General features: G+C 39.1%; 1 protein-coding gene across 5 annotated transcripts in view; it reads right to left on the bottom strand.

The window, feature by feature from the left end:
* LOC138761777 (nmrA-like family domain-containing protein 1) overlaps window positions 1-12,627 on the bottom strand; it is a 238,039-nt gene that overhangs the window by 23,455 nt on the left and 201,957 nt on the right. The window lies entirely within an intron of this gene.

Genomic DNA, 12,627 nt, shown 5'->3' on the forward strand with positions numbered 1-12,627 from the left:
GTATAGTTTTGAACCACCAATAAGTGGTAATTCTGCCGCATCCACAGGAAAAAGAATCTCAGGGTTGTATGCAATGCCATGTCCGCACCCTGACAATAAATTTGAACTTATAATTTTGCTGTTTTGTGCTTTTCAATAACATTTAATTTGTTATAAAGTCACGTAGTTCTGCAGCATGGAAATAGGCCCTTCAGCCCAACAAGATAGTCCTATTTGCCTGTTTTAACCCATATCCCTTGAAACGTTTTCTACCAATGAGAGACCTTGACTTTTCCTGGGTTCATAGGTTTGATAAAATTCGAGTTGGTATTGGATCAATATGATCCCAGTAGCTGAAATCAGTGATTTGCTTCCTCTCTGCGCAAAACTAAACCATTCCCCTAATTTTAACTAAGCAACTGAAACCATGGCAACCTAAATGGTAATCCAGTACTCTCAACTTGTGGTTGATGTAGGGGATCCGTGGTGACCCATTAAAGTCAAATATTATTGACGTAATAAATAAGTAATGTTATAAATTTGACAACAAAACAAAAATTCTCAAAACAATTTCCTGACAAAAAAACCCAAAAATCCCATTGATGGGCTGCGAAGGGCTTGAGCTTGCCAGCTTCTCCCTCCCACTGCTAATCCAGTGAAGGAATCCTTCAGGTGGTCTGTGCATTGCAGTATGATACCCAAGATATTGCAAGGGAAAGCTTTTCTGTTAAATATTGCAAAGAAGATTTAATTAACAGAAGAGCACCAGTAATAATCTCTAACCCAAGGCTTAATTCAGAATGGGGAAACACTGAGTTATTTCTAGTGCCATGGATCATTTTACCTCTTAAACAACATTGTCCACTTGGTTACAATCTTACAGGGTACAAGCAGTGTCTTTGTGTTGTGACAAACACAGTAGGATGTGTGACTCACCCAGCATCTGCCTATGTGAAGAGCAGACTAAGATTATGAAAAGCAGAAAGTCCAACAAGAAATCAGTCCCTGACTGGGTCCACAGCTATCAGACAGACTCAAGGCAGCTCATGCCACAAATACTACAAGTTCCTCAATTTTATAAGGAAAACATGTCCAGTTTGGAATTAACAGTGAAAACTCTGCATGTTTTTATTAGATTTCAAAATGTTTGCCAGTAATGGAACTAGGAGGCATAAATATGTGCCATTCAAAAGGTATCACATGCTGAATAAGTTTCAAACAAATTCCTTAGAGGGATCCAGGGGAAATAACCAAGTGAGTATGGCCACCTAGCAAAGCAAAGCAACCTATCAGTAGAATTAAATAGGAAAAACCTGTAAGGATCAGCAACCAGTTTGTTGCCCAATTTCCAATGATTGCTTGCAAATTCTTTGATCATTTTAGCAATGAATGAGAAAGTAACATTTGCCCACCTGGTAGTCTCACACAATAGTTTACATCAAGTATCATTTGTTAGAAGATTATCTAGAAATAAACAAGAGGTATGAGAAGATAAAAATCAATCAGATTTTTTTTCTTTTGTCTGAAAAACCTTAACGATTGATAGCAATTTTTCATTTACCATATATTTCAGCATATAAGTTGACCAGGGTGTGTCGATCCCAGTTTTTTTTAGCTCCATTTTAATGGTTTTATGGTATATCCAGCGTATGTCGACCCGAATTTTCTGGATGTCTGAGTTGGCCTACTGATTGGCATATGTCAACCCCCAAAGATCATGCTGATTGGTCTTCTGAGTGTTGGCTGGAGGTGATTGCTATCATGGAGGGTCCATTGACACAATGGAATTCATGACAAAATTATGAAGAGAATTTTAAATTGAAAGTGATAAAAATGGCCAAGAAAACCAACAACTGTGTTGCTGCAAGAAAATTTGATGTATGTGAGAAGTTGGTAAGAGATTGGAGGATGACTTGAAGAAAAATACCAAAAGGCAATGTTCAATGAGAAGAGGAATCGGTCGTTGGCCAGAGTTGGAAAATCACATTGCAGAATGCGTATGTGAAAAAAAGCAAGATTGCTACATAGCCACTCGAAATAAAAATAATAACATTTGAACTGCCACACCCAAATCTCAATAAAGATTCTGAAGCTACAGTAGGCTGATGCAGCCTTTTCATGAACAGGAAAAATTTGGTATTACAACAAAAAACAAAAATTGTTCAGAAACTATCAAACGATCTTGATCATAAAGTTGTAAGTTTTCATCAGTTTATTATGTGTATCTGACAGAAACACCAGTTTGCTTTGGCAAATATCAGAAACATGGACAGAACCCCCATGAATTTCACATGAGGCAATAGAACAGTGGAATGGAAAGGTTGTAGCAGGCGCACTGCGCGGTATTGTGAACTACCACCGTCAGTTCACAGACTTACCTGACACATCGTGGGCTAGCAGTGGTGGGCGCCAAAGTACAGCGAGTGGATCAGATGAAGCCCCTACATAAAGGCACGGGGTGCTAATGACTCGTAGCTTTAACCTGCTGGTCCACAGGACCAGCAGCTGTTCACTAATGAGCTCATTAACAGGCAGGGAATAAAAGGTCTGTGTATGTCTGCAATAAACCAGTCTTGAGTTGACTACCTTTGTGTGTGTTTACCTTTATTTAGTAGCATCTACCGTACTAGCCGCTACAAGGTGCTAAAACTGTGCAAACCAGAAGTACAGGCCATGAAAGGATGGTGGTGTTATCATGCATGGCTGACATGATGAAGTTAAGATCTATGGTAATATTCAAACACAAAATTAAACCTAAAATCAAATTCCCTGTCAGTATTTTTGTATATTTTCATGAAAAAGGATGGAGGGATGATAAAGGTGTAAAACTATGAAATATGTGGAACAGGCAGCCAGGCAGTTTATGCAAACAATAGAGTTTGCTGGTCTGGGATATGTTTTGTAGCCACTTAACTGAGAAGACTAAAAGTAGATTAGCACTACATAATACTTACCTAGCAATTTATCCTGGGTGGCTTGACGTCTACATTGCAACCTCTCAATGTCTGCTTGAACAAGCCATTCAAAGACCATGCGTGCGAGGAATGTGGGGTAATGTGTGCTGCATCACTTGATATGCTGTGTGACTTGGTGCTCAAGGCATGTGACAAAGTTAAAGTAGAGACTATGATAAAATCGTTTAAAAAGTGTGGCATGGAAGATGATTTATTGTGGAACGCTGACAATGAAGCTGAAACCACCTAATCAGATACAGACTAGGACCCATATGATATATGTTTAAACAGTGAGGGTATGGATGTGTTTCCTGCCATCTTTGCTTCAGACGATAATAGTGAGAGTGATTTTGAAGGGTTCTAAATGTGTTGTTTTCAATAAAAATCTCGATGAAAATCAGCCAGTCGAGTTTTTTTTTGGTTTTTCAGGGGTTGACTTACATGCTAATCTGCTTTTCATGAGTTGACTTATACACCAGATTGGCGTGGATTGGATTTTGAGCTGAATTTAAGGTCTCAAAAATATATCCAGAGTCTAAGTCGATCCCAATTTTTTTGAGAGATTTTTTTGTGGGTTTCACAACATGATTTATACACTGAAATATATGGTAAGTAAAACCCAATTTCTATTTTGGCCTGACCACCGTCAGGATATAAATTATGATTGAGATGCTGTCAATCTCCCACCCAAAGAAGATTTGCATTGACATATTTTATTTTAATCAAGATGCTTTTTGGTGCGATGTACTTCCGAATTCCATTTACATGATTTTGTTGATGTATTTTTGTGACTGAAAAAGAAATAAAAAAATTGACCAGAACCATCAGAAAACAATTGTTTCAGTTGACAAGGTAGTCATGATGTCTGGAAAAATTGAAACAGGAAAGCCTGCAGACGCAGTGATTGGAGTAAAAACACGAGAATACTAGAGGAACTCAGGAGGTCTCACAGTGTCCATAGGAGGTATGAGCCCTGAGCCCTTCTTCAAGATGCCTGGAAAACTGTTAGTGGACATCTTCCAATTCAAATCACTTCATGTGCTACATTCTGTGTTCTGTGCAGGAATGACTGAAGAAAGAGCCTTAATTAGATTTCTAAATCAAAACGTAAAAGTTGAGGGGGAGAGATGAAAAAAACATCTTGCATTAAAAAATTTACAAAATTAGGAAAAAATCTAGGAAATCAACACTGAGGAAAAAAAAAGATTACAATCAGAAATAGTAAATGTCAAGAGTTAGAAATGCACAGAAATTAGCTTTATAAAAATTGTTTTGGAAAAACACGTTGGAACCAAGAAACGAGACAAAAAAGTCTATACGGAATAAAAAATGTATTTAAGATTGAAGTTCATGGGCCGTTGAGAATTTTTGTTCTATTTTTCCACTGTAGCAAAACTTGCCAGATTGTTCACAGGTTCTCTTTGTTATTGTGATCATTCAACTACATTGCCACATGCCCAATTTAACTTCCATGAAAATCAGCAGAAATAAAGGTAAGGAAGATGCTGCATTAGTCATTCAAAGTGCCCTGCTGGTTTATGATGTGAGGCTGGGAAATGCTCTCAATTAATCTTGTTATCAACTATCCAATTAGTCACACACCCTTACTTTTGCTCAGAGCCTTGCTATGTTTTCCTTCATTATGCACTTAACCAATTCACTTGTAGAAGATATTATTGAACTTAATGTTGTCATACATTTATATACTGTAGTCAATTCCAGTAACCAACAAATTCTCCTTATTTCCCTTCCACATTATTCTAACTTCCACCCAACCTCAAATTCACTTGGTCCATCTCTAGCAACACTCAATCTCTCTGTCTCTAGCTCAAGTGACAAACTCTCGACATTTTCTACAAACCCACCAACTCCCACAGATGCTTTGACTACACCTCTTCACAACCTGTCCCCATAAGGATTCCACTCCTTACTTGCAATTCCTCCGTCTCAATCGCATCTGCTCCCACGACAAAGTCTTCCATGAAAAATCATCCAAGATGTCCTCGTTCTTCAACAAACGGAGCTTCCTCTCTACTACTATCAACTGGGATATCCTCCATTCCCATACATTAGTCCTGACCCTCCTCTGCCCGCATGCGCAATAAGGACAGGATTCCCTTTGTCTTCACCTATCACCCCACTAGCTACCACATCCAACATATTCCACTATGTCTGCTACCATGGTACGTGATCCCACCATCAGACATATATTCCTCTTTCTTCCCCTCTCTGCTTTCTGCAGGAACCACTCCCTCGATGACTCCCTCACCCACTCCTCCCTTCCTACCAATTGCCTCCTTGGCACCTACCCCTGTGATCACAGGAAATGCTACACTTGCACCCACACCTCTTCCTTCACATAATTTGGAGGCCCAAACAGACCTTCCAAGTGAAGCAACAATTCACTTGTGAATCTGCAGGGGCCATCTACTGCATCCGGTGCTCCTGTTGTTGTCTCCTCTACATTGGAGAGACTGTACGCAGACTGGAAGATCGCATCGCTGAACACTTTCACTCTGGCTGCCGCAATAGTGAGGAGCTTCTAGTGGCAGTCCATTTCAATTTTCCACCCCATTCCCGTGCCGACATGTCTGTCTATGGTCTCATGCACTGTTAAACTGACACAACATACAAATTGGAGAAACAACACCTCATATTCTGTCTGGGCACCCTTCAACCACATGGCATTAACATCAACCTTCAGTTTCCTTTACCCTCCGCACCTCTCTTTCCTTTCCTCTAGCTCTCTCTCTCTCTCTCCCTCCCTCTTTCCCTCTGTCTCCTTTCCTTCAGCTCTGGATTCACAGAGTCACACTCCTCCCCCAATCATATGCCCGATTACTACCTTTTACCTGTTGGCCTATGCCGCTCCTCCCCAAGCTTTTTATTCAGATACTTGCTTGCTTTTTGCTCATACCTTGCCGAAGGGCTCAGGCCCAAAACTTTGATTATATATCTTTATAACTGCTGCAAGACCGGTTGCAATTCTCCTGCATTTTTGTGTTTTTTCTCCGTATTTCCTCTTTAAATTTCTATGATTTTTAAAAAAATCTTAAATCCATTAGCTTTTCTATGTGGAAGAGGAAACACAAGGCTTACAGATTTAAGGTAAAAGGTTAAAGACAATATGATTCAATTTTGATAAATAGTTCACACTCATGGATGCTGTCTGACCTGCTGAGATCCTCCAGCAAATCTTTGTTTGCATATGAATTGGTTCAGTGGGCAACTCTTGCAAGTATAAATAAAGTACTGCACTTCCTAAGGGATTCTCAATGCTACAATACTTGAGCACTGTTTGTCCTGCTGAGTTTTTCCAGCATTTGTGTGTTTTTTGAGCATTTTCTAATGTTGGACTCGCCATGAAGCTCTAACCTCTAGCAGTTTTTCAGGGGTCACATCAGAGCAGCAAATCCATGCTAGCATTCAAAGAGGCAAAATTCAGAAAACTAGTAAAAAATATAGTTTATCACAGATGCATAAAATCACTAAAATCAAATTAAAATATTTTTAAAATAATTAATTTCCAATGAATTATAGTATACTTAGGAGCATCAAACTACAGGTGGGTCTTGTTATTCCTGAAAGTGGCAACACAAATGGATAGAGTGGTAAATAAGGCCATACCATACTTGCTTTCCTCAGTTGGAGCATCAAGTATAAAAGTCGGTAAGTTACTTTGAATTTATTGTCATGTACATAAGTACAATGTACAGATGCAGTTTCCCAGGTCCATAAAACGCGCAACACATAAAATTTAAAAAAAAATGATAATATAAAAGGAAGAGATAAACATTAATAATAATAATAAATATTCAGTCAGTCACAATGCAAAAATTGGTCTGAGTCAGTCGTGCAGGTAGATTTTTAGTGGCCTTATGGTGAGATTCAAGACCCTAATGTAGAGTATTAGCTATAAAGAGATTGGAAAGTATCAGCCATAAGGAAAGGTTGACAAACTTGATTGTTCTCTCTGAAAACAGCATCTCTGCTCTTGCAGATTCTGAAAAATTAAAAGAAAAACAGCAGATCCTGAAAAACTGAATGGATCAGGCAACATTCGCAGACCTTCATCAGTTACACCATGCTGCTTCTGATAAAGGTTCTTCAAAGTTATTTCTATTTTATACGACTCATCCATCCAGGATTTGCCTTGATATTCAGAACTGAATGCCAATGCTTCCCTTCAGAATCACTAGGCACAGCCTGGAAGATTTGAGCCAATGAATCAGTAACTAATAATTACTGTACATCTTTGATCTGTATCCATACTTCAGAAAGTATTTCATTAATTTAATAAGAGATGGAATTTTGAGAAAGACATTCTCAAAAATCACATCTATCCATGTACTGAACTTTGTGAGAAGAGGGAGATTTAAGGTGGCATGTTTCTATACTTTGCTTTCATAAGTTTGTTTAAAACATTTGTCTCCTTGATATCAGTTAAAATAAGAGTGACCTGTTAAATAGTTAATTATATTGGTGAGGCGATTGCCTTTAGGCTGTAATTCTGCATCCACATTCTGATAGTGCAATTTCTCAAATGCCTCCCACACTATAACACCAGCCAGACGATGACTTGTGGTCCAACATCAGAGGAAGAAGCGTCACCGTTAGCAGAAGGTACCACCCACGTAAGAATTTCTATGAATGAACTAGTCAAGGAAAGACGTAACAGGTTTCAAATCATCACTACTTACGAATTGTTTTAAAAATAAAGCTTTAAACTGCTCAAAGTTTTGCAAACACAAATCTGTGACTCATTTTCCTATTAATACTTGACAATTCCTGAGATACAAGTACTCTACTAATGGTTTTAAAGCAAATAGATTGAGAATGTATTGCTTGAAGATGGATATGCATTTATCTAACATTTTCACATCGTTTTTAGATTTTCAAAAGTACTTTATAGTCAATAAAGTACTTTTGAAATGCAGTCATTGTAAGGGTGTAGAAAAGCAGCAGCCAATTTATGGATAGCAAACTCACCTAAACAACAGTGTGATAGTAATTAAACTTTCGTTTAGTATTTGAAGGATTAATATTGGCCAGTATTCTGGGGATTTCAGCTTCACTATTTAAAAAGGCATGCAAAGAGATTTGAAAAGATGTTGTCTAAACAATCCTAGACTGCCCCTGAATTCAGTAATGCCTCACTTCAAGTCAAGATAGGAGCTGTAATGTCTCACAAATTCACAACATCCATTGCAGGTGAAAAGGGGAATTTTGCCAGAGAGAGAAAGGGATCATGGTGCAAGATGACCACAGAGGAGAACAGCAAGAGGATGGCTTCCTATTAATTCAGTGATGAAAGCAGGTGTACGATCTCTTCAAAGTCACCTCACAGACAGCTGGATAGTGTCTGTGGGAGCCTGGTGGACTGGTATGATTGAGGAAATGTGATGGGTTGTTGTGCCCATAGGCATGTGGTGGAGAATGTGTACACTGAAAAAAAAAGGGGTCATTCTGTGGGAGCGTGGTGGGATAGTGTGTCAAAAGGAGTGTGCTCAGGTCACAGCCAAGGAAACAACAAGGCTGCATTTGGACAATGCATCTGAGAAAACACAGTGGGACAGTGCAACAGTGTGTGCAGTGGGCTGATGTTTCTTAGGGAGAGAGTGTGGTGGGCTGGTGCCTAATTGGTTTGTTGGTATCATGTTTCTGAGGCAGCATTGAGAGGCAGTGTGTCTGAGGGAATGGATGGAAAGCTGCATAATTATTTGTAAGGGCACATCATTGTGCTGCAGTATGTGGTTTAAGAATCAGTGTTTCTGAGGAGATGAGGAGAAGATGGATGCCAAGAAAGTGAAGAATTAATCTTTTGCATTCCTGTGTTGCTTACATTTTTGTCAGTTACACCTCAAATCCTTTACTGTAATTATCTGGTGAACCATTTTACTCTACCCTTTCCTACACAAAACTTGCAGTGACACACACACCTCTATCCCCATCCCAGTCTTCACTGTCAATCACGATTCATGATTTCACACCACAGGTCACCTTCCAATCATTCACTAAAATGTGACCCAGCCTGAAATACATAGGACACAATGATCTAATACTGTATCTCAATTCTTTTCTGATCTTTAATATTTCAGATTATTTTAACCTTTAATCTAAATGGATTAATATTGATAAAATTTTCAGGCAAAAGAATTGAACATTTGTCAGCTAACGTGCATTTTATGTGAATGGGAATGTCAAAACATCTAGGCTTAGAGATCATTTTCAGGTCAGCAGAAAGCCAAGGGGCAATGCAAAATGTTGGATGAACTCAGTGGGTCAAGCAGCATCCATAGAAAATAATATGTAGTCAACATTTTGGGCCAAAACCCTTCATCAGGAATGTTGTTACTTAAGATGACCAGATAACAGAGACCGCCAGGAAAGTGCAGTGATCTCAGATGGCACACAGTACTCAGCAGAGGTTATTTCCATGGATTGTACCAAACAATCAAAGCCTGCAAGAGAGAGTGAAGCCAGAATCAGATATGTTGGTAGTATAGTTGAGTCAAGGTAACTTTGGAGGCAAGAGTAAGGAGTTTAGGGGACCTAGCTGGGAAGACAATTGAGCAGCAATAACTGGAGTTTCTGAAGAAATTCAGAAGATATAGGATTGTTTCATCTCAAAGATAAAAAAAGGGGAGGGTGAGGCAACTATGGCTGACAAGAAAAGTCAAAAACACCATAAAATCAAAAGGGTGGATATACTATAGTGCAATGGTTCCCAACCTTTTTCTTCCAACTCACATACCACTTTAAGTATTCCCTATGCCATAGGTGCTTTGTGATTAATAAAGGATGGCTTAAGGTGGGATGTGGGTGGAAAGAAATAAATTTGAAAACTACTGTTTTAATCATGCTTAATTGACTTGTTATGTGCACGGTTTCATAACTCCACAGGAAATGGGCCAATGACAATTTTTCCTAAGCAAAATATTTCAGTAACAATTGGGTCTTGAGCAGTGATTCTCAACCTTCCCTTCCCACTCACAGACCACCTTAAGCCATCCCTTACTCATCACAGAGCATCGATGACATAGAGAATACTTAAAGTGGTCTGTGAGTGGGAAGAAAAAGGTTGGGAACCACTGCTATAGTGCAAAAAGTAACAAGAAGCTAAAATTTTGGGTAGCTTTTAAAACCATAGAAGGCAATTAAAACAACAGTAATGGGAGAAAAGATGAAATATGAAGGTAAACTAGCCTTTAATATAAAAGAGTTTACCAAACAGAGTAAGAGAGAGGCAAGAGTGGACATCGGATTGCTGGAAAATGACTCTAATAACAAGCAGAAAAGACAAAGGAGAGTCAGTGAATGTTGTTTACTTGGATTTTACTTCAACAAGGTGCCGCACATGAGGCTGCTAAATAAGATTAGAGCCATGGTATTACAGGAAAGGTAGTTGCATGGATCAAAGATTGGCTGACTGGCAGAAGGCAAAGAATAGGAATAAAAAATGGGGCTTTTAAAGTTAGCTGCTGGTGACTAGTGTGTTCTGCTGGGTCAATGTTGGGTCTGCTATTGTTCATATTAAATGTAAAATGAATTAGATGATAGAATTGATGGCATTGTGGCCAGGTTTGTGAATAATACGAAGATAGCTGGAAGGGCGGGTACTGTTAAGGAAATAAAGAATCTGCAGAGGATCTTGGATAGGTTGGAAGAATGTGCAAAGAAATAACAGAAGGAATACAGTGTAGAGTTTGGTCAAGCACTTTGGTAGAAGGAATAAAGAAATAGTCTCTTTTTTAAGTACAGGAGAAAATTCAGAAAGTGGAAGTCCAAAAGGATTAGGGAGTTCCAGTGCAGGATTCCCTAAAGGTTAACACAGGATGAGTCAGTAGTAAGGAAGACAAATAAAATGTTACGATTCATTTCCAGGGGACTTGAACGTAAAAATTTGTAATGCTCAGGGCTGGTTTTAGCTAGTGCGGGGCCTGTAGCATTTGTTATGAAGGGGCCCAGAATTTAGAAAAAATACACAAAAATATTAAAACAGGCATGGGTCATCTTGTGAGTGAAATGCATTCTTAATCAGTATATGTACATTGGAGACAAGAACATAGACAAAAATACATTATATTTTAGAATTCAAAGGATTCTGTGTGAGATTTTTAATTTTAGAATTGAAATATTCATATACCCTGGGCATGGGTAAACCGAGCGGTGAAGGTTCTCTGCTTAAAATTATGAACCTGTAGTTATGCCAATCACAATCACCAAATGAATCACGTTCTGCCGCAAATTCTATGAAGGGCACTAAAGGTGAAGCCACTGATGCGAGAGGAAGGGTGTAGCTTCGTTAACTCACAGGGACCAGGTGGAATTTTCTTTGGGAATTCCACCCTATGACTTTAGTGGTTTTATGAAAGGTACCTCAACTAATTACAACAGGATCCATGTTTAACATCCATTGCGATCTTCTATCTTTATCATACAACAGCCATATGCTGGTGCTAATGTTCATTGGCATATAGCTGCCAGGAGATTATTCCCTTCCTCGTTTCATCTTCACTGCAACATTGATGTAGTGACGGAATTAGTTGATTTGCAGAGCATGACAAATTTCTTCATCTAATTTCTGCACACTCACGCCTTGGCCACACTCTCTCCATATGTCACCCTGTACAGCCTCCATGAAAGGAAGGCTTCATTAAGAATTGCCCGAAATTCTCTGTAATCTTAAGCAGGGAGAGAGAGGAACTACTTGTTCTTGTCGCGGTGATTAATTGCAAATGACATGCAGTTTGTGCACTTGAGTACTCAATTTAAATCATTCTGACAAAATGCGGAATTGCTTCAATAGTAAAACACCTTCAGTTTCAAATACTGTACCTTATGTGCCGTATATGTATCACATAGATACCACACTCCCATTAATTACTGTGTTAAAATAATAACCCAGATTAAAGGTGATAATTGGCTAAAATCACTAACCTTAAACAACCAGTCATTTATAAAAGTTGAAGACATTATAGTGTTATAGTAATAGACCAAACACGTGCCGTGAAGCATGGAAAGGTCATCCCTTGCATCGAAGCTTGGTCTGGCCATACACTGCAACAGAACTTCCCCCAGCCGTCTTGGACCTCGCCATGCTGCTGGATCGGGAGGGGATGTCGAGAGGGCAGGTCTGGACCTGTGCAACCCCAACTCATCTAAATCCATTCATGCATACGGTGTTCCTTTCTGAGAGGTGGGGTATTCTCATATAAATCCCATAAACTGACTGAAAGGAACCATCATCATCCTATGGGATGGATAGCCAGAAATAGAGCAAGTGCAGTACTATAGTAATAGAGCAAGAATTTACCACAGGGCCCTTGAAAATGCAGTGCTCATAGCATATGCTACCTTTGTTACTATGTTAATTGGGCACTGGTAATGCTGAGGCTTTAAAAAGCATTGGTCAGACCATTATTGGAGAACTGTGAGCAGCATATCTAAGAAGGATGTACTGGCGTTGGAGAGGGTTCAGTGGAGGGTTATGAGAATGATCCCAGGGATGAGAGGGATAACATATGAGGAATGTTTGATGGCTCTGGACCTGTACTTCCTAAAGTTCAGATGAGGGAGGAATCTCATTGAAACATACCAAATACTGAAAGGACTGGATATTGATGTGGAGATGTTTTCAATAGCGAGAGAGTCTAGAACCATAGGGCAGAGCCTCAGAATAAAAAGATGTCCC

This window comes from Narcine bancroftii, chromosome 4 (genome assembly GCF_036971445.1).
Source record: "Narcine bancroftii isolate sNarBan1 chromosome 4, sNarBan1.hap1, whole genome shotgun sequence".
In the NCBI taxonomy this organism is placed as follows: domain Eukaryota; kingdom Metazoa; phylum Chordata; class Chondrichthyes; order Torpediniformes; family Narcinidae; genus Narcine; species Narcine bancroftii.